The sequence below is a fragment of the Vespa velutina genome, chromosome 2 (genome assembly GCF_912470025.1).
Source record: "Vespa velutina chromosome 2, iVesVel2.1, whole genome shotgun sequence".
Taxonomy (NCBI): Eukaryota; Metazoa; Arthropoda; class Insecta; order Hymenoptera; family Vespidae; genus Vespa; species Vespa velutina.
The window spans coordinates 6,762,980-6,771,578 of NC_062189.1; the positions used below are offsets into that span (position 1 = coordinate 6,762,980).

The window sequence follows — 8,599 nt, forward strand, 5'->3', positions numbered from 1 at the left end:
TTAAATGAAATTATAGAATATTTTTTATGACATCGAGGCAAATTTCGCAAAGTTTAATTAATAATTTTCTAAGCTACATAGTAAAACTATTCCATGTCACAATATATATATATATATAGTATCATTTTAAATACTTTATTATTTTACATACCATAACTGACATAGCGCGGTAAACTTCACAATGTGCGATATTCGACGAATTTTAAAAATCTAAAGATTTTAATATATCGAAAACGAATTCAGCATTTTTTAAGCACGATAAATGGATCTAGTAAGGTTTTGACTTAGGGAAAATTTATTTAGGGAATAATTATAAGCAGATAAGATATAAATGATTTCACACTGAATCATTACTGAAGTTGAAGTAACACGCTACGATATTTACTGAACTTTATATGACCGTTTTAACGATAGACATATGTTTAATTTTTATCAAAACTTATTCAACTAGAAGAAGGACATTTTGCGAAACGTCGAAACTTTAACTTCAATAAGAAGAACACGACACCGTAGAAAGAAGAGCAAGTATAAAATGCTATACGTTGCCTTTTCCCAAGTTAAGAGACAAAGCAGTTTGAAAGTCCTGTTCGTCCTGCGTCAGAAAATCCACGTCATTCTCGTAATGTTGTATAGGAAGAAATTTTAAACACCATAGAAGTTAACTCTATAATCCTTATGGAACTTGACTATGAGAAAAGCAGAGTTATTTATCCCGACAACATAGAGATCTTTAATATCGAATGACAACTATATATTCTTCTTTAGTTTAAACCGAATAATGTTCGGTTTTTCTGATTTATTAAAAATAATGAATTTACATTATCTTGAGGCACACTTTATTACTTGTGACCTATTGATATATACAATTAGCACGTGATCCGATACGTTGCATTATCACTTTAATTGAGAAATCACAAATGTTTTATCTAACAAACGATCAAGGTAATCGACCGAATCGAAACTTCGATGCTTGATCTTAAATCATTACATTAGATATTAGGAGTGTTCCTGAAGGTGACTAATCGAGCAAGAAATTGCTGTCCGTCGATGGTCCGTCTTCTTCGTTGTACAAATGGTATTTCCGAGTTAAATTTAGAACGATCACATAGCCTTTTCCAAATTGTTTCGTTTAAGTTAAAATAAGTGTGAAAAAGCGTGAAAAGGACATACCTATTAGAACGAAAAATATGTTATCAATCATGTAGAATCATCATTCGAACACTTTAAAATGATTTCAACGTCCTTTAGTAATATGGTTCATTTTTGAACGATAAAAATCGATTATGCTTTTTTCTTTTTGTATTTAACATTTCAGTAGCTATTTTCCATGCAAGAACTATTTGCCGTTGCGGTCGTCAAAGTACCATCTCTCTCTCTCTCTCTCTCTCTCTCTCTCTCTCTCTCTCTTTCTTTCTTTTTCTCTCAGACAAAATCGTGAATAGGTCGATTTTGTAGTAGTGTAACATCGTTTCTTCATAACCGACAAATATCCATAAGGATAGGTGCGATACGCGTACCCGATGGCAAGGTTCCATAAAAGTGCAATTTGCTCTGGCCGTTTCGGTGTACGAGCAGTAGGGCGGTAAGGAAAAGGGGTGATTCGATCCGCGAGATGTCCCGGATATTTGCTCCGGATAAGTGTTGATGCGCGTTCGTTTTCTGGCGACATTTCGTATCGACAAGCCTTTAACGTAAACCCGGACAGAGACTGTACTTTAACTAGCTATTTCCAATCGAAATTTTCTCTTTTTTTATATTTTTAAAAAGGTTTGTTCGAATGCGAGGCTGTTGGTAATGATTTTATCGATCTGTGCTTATACTGTATTTTAAATTAGATAGAATAAGGTAATATCATTGACACTATTTCAAGATAGATAGATAGATAGATAGATAGATAGATAGATAGATAGATAGATACGCATCTAGGAGAATAAAAAAGAAATAACTAGAACTTAAAAAACTTAATGAGATGTAAAAGAAAGCTATAATATAATCTATACTTTTAACAGGTGCTATATAAGAAAATCGTTGACCTATATAAATTCTCAGAACTCAGAGAGTCAGAGAATCAATGATAAACAGGTGTGCTTTCATAACCATCTGTTAAGAAATTCATTGCTTATATACAATAAATTCTTAGCATTCGCCTCGACAAATTAGCGACAAACAGGTGTTTCTAATGTCTGTCTTGTAAGGATATCTCTGATCTACATTAATTCATAGAATTTGATGTAAATTTCAATGAGTTTCAGGATAATATTCGTTCGAGAGTAAAGGTCAAATCGACGATCATCGACCTTAAAAAATTAAAAAATTCTTTCCATATGATTAAAGATTATTTAAAATTCGAATTTATTTTTTCTTCTTCTTACTTTTTGTTTTTCAAAGTATCAACACGACTAACGTTGAAAGATCTTTTTCCAGAAAGAAGAAAGTCGATCGATGCGCCAAACAAACGAATAATTCCCAAGGATGTTCTTTAGAAAAATAGGAGCAAAAGGCTCTTTCAACACGTTTGAGGAGACAAACACGGTGCGAGTAGATTGTTCTTAATCGCTTCGTATCTCAGAGAGTCCGATTTGAATCGGGCTCTCAAAGGATTGAAATCCAGTCGAAGTATCTTGCTAACATTCTCGAGCAATGCTACTTTACCCAGAGAAATTCGATCCGGTCATAATCCATTGGAAAATCTCGGTTACGAGGCAAAAAGATAAAAGGTTCCATCGATCTTACCACCTTTTATCACCTGCTACAGAAGAAAAAAAAAAGAAGAGAAGAGAAAAAAGAAAGAAAGAAGAGAAAAAGAGGAAGAAGAAAGAGGTAACAGTGGTGAGCCTTAAGGCAAGCACATGACGGTAGAAGGTTATTCGAGGGTCTGTGAAGCGACGTACTTACTATTAGCTATAGACATGCAATACACGTATACATTTACAACATAGGCGGATATTCTCGAAGCACAATCAGTGAGCCACCACCTGAGAGAAAAGCTTAAAGTCGTAGTTCGATCGATTCCACTTACACCAAACTTCAATTTCCCGAGCATTGAGCACGTCCCCTTTTCTTTGAACCTGACCGATATCCTTAATGGGAACGTTCAATAATCGTTGAGGATGGGATCCATCGTCGTAGACCTTGCCTAGTTATATAGGCAGTGTCTCGAACGAAGTAAAAACTTGAAAAATCGACGTTGATTGTCGTCGGATGTTAAGATCACGCTGGAAGATAATTGATGATCGTTCCCCGTAGGAGAAGGTAGAATTTCCTATCGCGTTTCATTAGAAAAATCGAGGAGGATACCGGAATGGAATTCTTGAGACGCGACGTCGTTCAAAGCAGCCTTTCTAAACGCGATATAAAATCAATAATGCGGGCCATCTCGCGAGGCATCCAATGACGTCAATCATTTCTGCGTTAGGGTCACCACTATTATCGCACCTCCGGTTTCTTCTTTGAGCTCGGATGGTGATAAAGACAAGGGGAAAGGTTTTTCCCGCTTTCTTCTCTATCCTCTCCAAGGGAGGATCGATCGATTGTCGATATTTGACGCATGGCATTGTTCTTTTTAATCGGCAAAAGACGATTCACCATTTTCACATCTATGAATTTATGCACCGACCTTACCAGCCCTGGCTCGTCCACCTAGGAATATCTGCCTTATTGATTTATTCCTGTAATGTCGAATTTATACCATGTTATATCGGACTCTTTATGTGATACGTTTGTCCGTTTCGTTTCTATATTGTTCACATATTGAATGGCTCAATTGTTTTTATCGAAGTTATGATTCCTTTTCGTTCGATATTAATTCAATGACTTGTCTAGACGAAATAAATTTAATTCCATCGATATCGTTATCTGTGATTAATTCTATATAAAAACGCATTCCTTTTTTTATACGATTTATTAAAACTTGTCATTTTATCTACTAATGTTACCCATTATTCGAGATAATTACGATCGATCAAGAGGAGTATGGATCTAGAAGAGATGTTTATTTTGGATTTACAATACATAATTTAAAAATTGCAAAACCGAAGAAGATTTTCTTTCGGAATTTCATATAGGAAAAGAGTAAAATCGAGTAGAAAATCTGTACCATTTTTGTTGGATCATATAACCGGGAAAATTTCGCGATGCGAAAACACCATTATCTTCTTTCATATTGCGTAAGTAGAATAACGTATGAAAAAAAAATGGGTGTCATCTCGTACGTCATCCACGTATCATCTTTACTTTTTATGAAAAATGCAAAGATACGAGTTACTATGTAATATTGTATTTTCGTGGCGTCCTCGCAACGTCTCGTTTAAATCAATCAGGCTGAATCTTCGGTGAAGTCATTCACGCAACTTACCGACGTGGAAACATTCTAAAATCGTCCTCGAGTTTCCGTCCTTTTCGTTACGCTTCGGGAAACGCATCCAATGACCTTCTTCCTCGAGGATGACGAATATGCGTCGATCTTTTTCTTGCTTTTTCTACGAAGAAATTATCTATTTTTCCAGGAAGATGCTTTTTACGCTCAGCTATATCTCTTCGAATTTTTATCTCACGCTATCACTGTCTCTTCCTCTCTCTCTCTCTTTCTCTCTCTCTCTCTCTCTCTCTCTCTATCTCTGTGTCTATCTCTTACTTCCTTTCTCTCTATTACTCGGCCGGTATAATCGAGCGAAACGTCGTTGAGCTGCGCGCGCGTATTACCGTTCCATTCCGTCCATCCAAAATAGTCTGGGAATCAAAAGTGGGTTAATCTCAGTTCGGTTATTCTCCCACGTCCGATTACGTGAGAACGGAGTTCGTCCTCGCCCGTCATAATCTCTTTCTTTCGTTTTTAGTTTTTGCTTCGTATCAAATTTCGAGAAATAATCATACTTATATAAAATACTTATATAAAAAGTACATCGCGAACTTTGAAAATTGGCTCAGTTTAATTCGAGCGACATCAATGAAATGATTTTTTAATGTTCGCTTTCAATATTACTTAAGAATTATTAATAATAGGATCTCTATGAAACGTCTAATCATTTATGAAGTTAATCAGAAATTGAGATAAATGTTTACGACGTAGATATATATATATATATATATATATATATATATATATATATATTTGTATATGTATATATACGTATATATATATATATTGTAATTATACGATGCGCGTTATCGAATTAATGAGATTTCCTAACGAGGTTAAAATAAGTAGCCTTCTATAACGAATATCTCTTACATTATATATTGAGCGCAAGTATTTCTTCAAATATAAATATATATATATATATACAAGAACTCTTAGTTCCGGAACAAAATTGATTATGAGCTTTGGAAAGAGTAATCAGAACTTGATTTTTATTCAAATATTCCTAGCAATATTGAGTTATTAATTTGATTCATTTAAAATGGCAATTTAAGTGGCAATGTGGTAATTAATTGCTTTTTTAATGCTTTGAGAAGTCCAACGAAAAGAAAGATATGATCGTAATTTCAATAAAAAAAAAAAAAGAAAGTTTAGAGAATTGATTTTTCTTTTATCATGGAAATATTCTATTACAAATTGCGCAGTCTTTCCATTTATCAAACAATTTCTTCTTTCTATAGTATATTATATAAATAAACAGCCTTCTTGTTGGCCATTTAAGAGGCGTTTGCCCGATTGGAATCTAACAAAAGCTTCCAATAAAAGGACAAAACTTGAAGAAGAATTCCTAAATTCTTCCCATCGTCAAGTCCATTAATTTTTAAAGGGAAAACTTTATTTCACTTCCCTTTGTGACATTTTTCAAGATCCCTTATTCTCCTTCCTATCTCTTTCAAAATACTGATTTTTTTTGAGGGAGTCAAGAAGAAAAATTTATTTGATCTTATGATTCTTTCGGTTTAACAATAACGCCTTGTCCGTTTTCTTCATGTTTTAGTTTTTTCTGTTTTCCCCTTATCTTACAAAACTTTGTCGTCAGTAGCAACGATTATCACTCACTCTCTGAGAAATATACGAGGAGCCTTAAATCACATGGAGCCATTTAATTTTGTAGATCGATCGCCAACGTGGCATCGTTTCGTTCTAGGTATACTAAAATCGTTCGTCCGTACTCTGTAACTCTGGACGAAAGAGTGGTGTTGTGATAGTGGGGATGCTATTAGAAGGAAATGAACACTCTCGTAAAACTCTGAGTATTCGTTTTTTAGTATCAAGGTATACTTACACAACTTTCCTTATTTCTTCTTCAAAAAAGAAAATTGATCATTGGTCATAATGGAAGTAAATGCATATGTATATATATATATATATATATATATATATATATATACAGTAAGAAGAAATTTATCATTGATATTCGACTGCTTTTACCTCTTCTATAAAAGCTCTTAGTTACGCCTCATAAAAACTGGTAATTATAGTCATTTGGATCGTTCTATTACATTAGATATGAATCGAATTTGGGGAATAAAAAGTAATGACGCTTTATCACATTATAAGGTTTTATAGTATACGATAATAAGTGAAAAACAAATATTTTTTAAAAATATGTTGATTACCACGATTATACACATGTAATACGATAATTCGTTTAGTCGTCATAATCATATATATGTGTATGTTATTAATTTCTCTTTATTTCTATTACATTCTGTTTTCCATTTATTCTCTCGACTTATCCATTTATTCCAGTCGTTCGATGATAATAACGTATACGTAATCTTTCCCGGTATCGATAAAAATTCTGAAAACTAAAAAGAAAAATAAACACAGATTTCCGTTCGAACGATTCTCATATCCATTTTTTTCTTATCGAAAAAGAAATTCTTTGAAAAGGTTGGATACAAGAGATTCAATATTAGGAATACGTTTTAAGAAGAACGACGTGATTAATTCGGCTGTCCAGTCCAACGTACGTATCCATAGATTGTTGTGAAAATGGGATACCAAGATGGTAGCTGTTTCTCTTCCTAATAATACATAAAGAGTATATGCAGCTTTCTTCTATGATTATATCGTCTATAAAGATTACGATATAGTGAACCAAGTGACACGTGAAACGATCATATTGATCAAAATTTTATACGCTTTTCTACGTTCCTTCTGAGTAATAATTTATTCTAAAAATTCTATAAAAATCCTTTGTCACTGATTCCCCTTGATATTTGGTAACAAAGAGATATTTGCCGTGAAAATTGATATTTGAAAGAAAAGAAATGAGAATTAATGTGAACATTTTCTATCTAGACGAATTAATTAAAAGTATCAATCTTTTGTTCGTTTCCTTATCCAAATTCAATGTTCCCAATTTTTCTTTTTTCCTTGATTCCTTGAATCCTCTTGATAGACACAGTTCAAATAGAAATTATCATTCTTCTTTTTCTTTTTTTTTTCTTTCTTCTTTTTTTTTTTAGATACCGTACTCGACTAAAGTCGGTTTTGGAAAACCGGGTCATCCTTAAATAGTACTTTACTCTTGAAATGTCAGTGTTGCGTAATATCCAAAGTACCTGTTAAATCCTAAATATTTACATGCTTCAAAGAAGGCCTTTTCTCGTCGAAATTTTCCTCTCCTTACCTCCGCGTAGACTCTTATCTCCATGTTCTGGAACTCGAAGATGGGAAGACCGATCCGACATTCAAACTCTCGTGCTTGTATTAAACTTTCATTTCTTAGAATACTTCCTTCTACATGCTATTTTACTCCGAGCGAAAGAAAATACCCACATCTCGTCGTTTTCAGAAGAATACGATTTCGCTGAATTATAAGGTTCAGTTATGTAGGTAGGTAGGTAGGTAGGTAGATAGATATATTATATATACCGAATGCACTTTCTTCCTAAGTGGCAGAAAATATTTCGTGATCGTACCGGAATTTCCAGAAAGAAGAAAAATTTTCTCCAGAGTTATTGACGATTTTATTTTTCTCGAGTTCGACAAGGAACATAACTATAAATAATATCGTCACTTTATGATAAGTAATGTAAAAAATTTCACCGTAGTTTAATATCTATATCTGAGTTCTTTTGTTTCATAAATTGTGGATAACGACTTTCGGGGAGAGAGAGAGAGAGAGAGAGAGAGAGAGAGAGAAATTCGAATCATTTTGTATGTGTTATTGATCCCGAGTTTACGTAAAATTTTTCATGAATTTAAACTTTCAAAGTGAAATTCGAAATGATTAAAATTTTCTTTTCTCAACACGCGATTTCGCAATTATTTTTCAAGCAAGAAAGTAGGTATATCAAGTACATCCTTCAAAGGCAAAGAAAATTCTTCTCAACTTATCGTTCACGTTCTTTCCATTTACCGTATTACTCGGTATGCATCGGTGTAATTGTTCCTCGTATAAAAAGAACGCAAAATAATGCTTTAGCAAGAGTGAAAGAGAAAAGGAGATAGGGTAAAAGTCGAGGCTACGGGTAATATGATATAAAGGGGCGTCGAAGTGCTTTTAATATTGAGTAAGACTATTTTCTCATATTATTTTCATTTAGTTATACTATGCTTTTTTTGTTTTCCCTAAGAAAATAAAGATACACGAGGATGAAATATGATAAATAAAAATTTAAATATTCTTTGATAAAATACTTAAATGTTCACGGTAATGTCGTTTGAATT

The 8,599-nt window shown here is 33.4% G+C and overlaps 1 protein-coding gene across 1 annotated transcript in view; it reads right to left on the reverse strand.

Annotated features, from left to right (window-relative positions):
* The window catches only part of LOC124957676 (adenylate kinase 7-like), a 77,021-nt gene that overhangs the window by 2,213 nt on the left and 66,209 nt on the right, over positions 1-8,599 (reverse strand). The window lies entirely within an intron of this gene.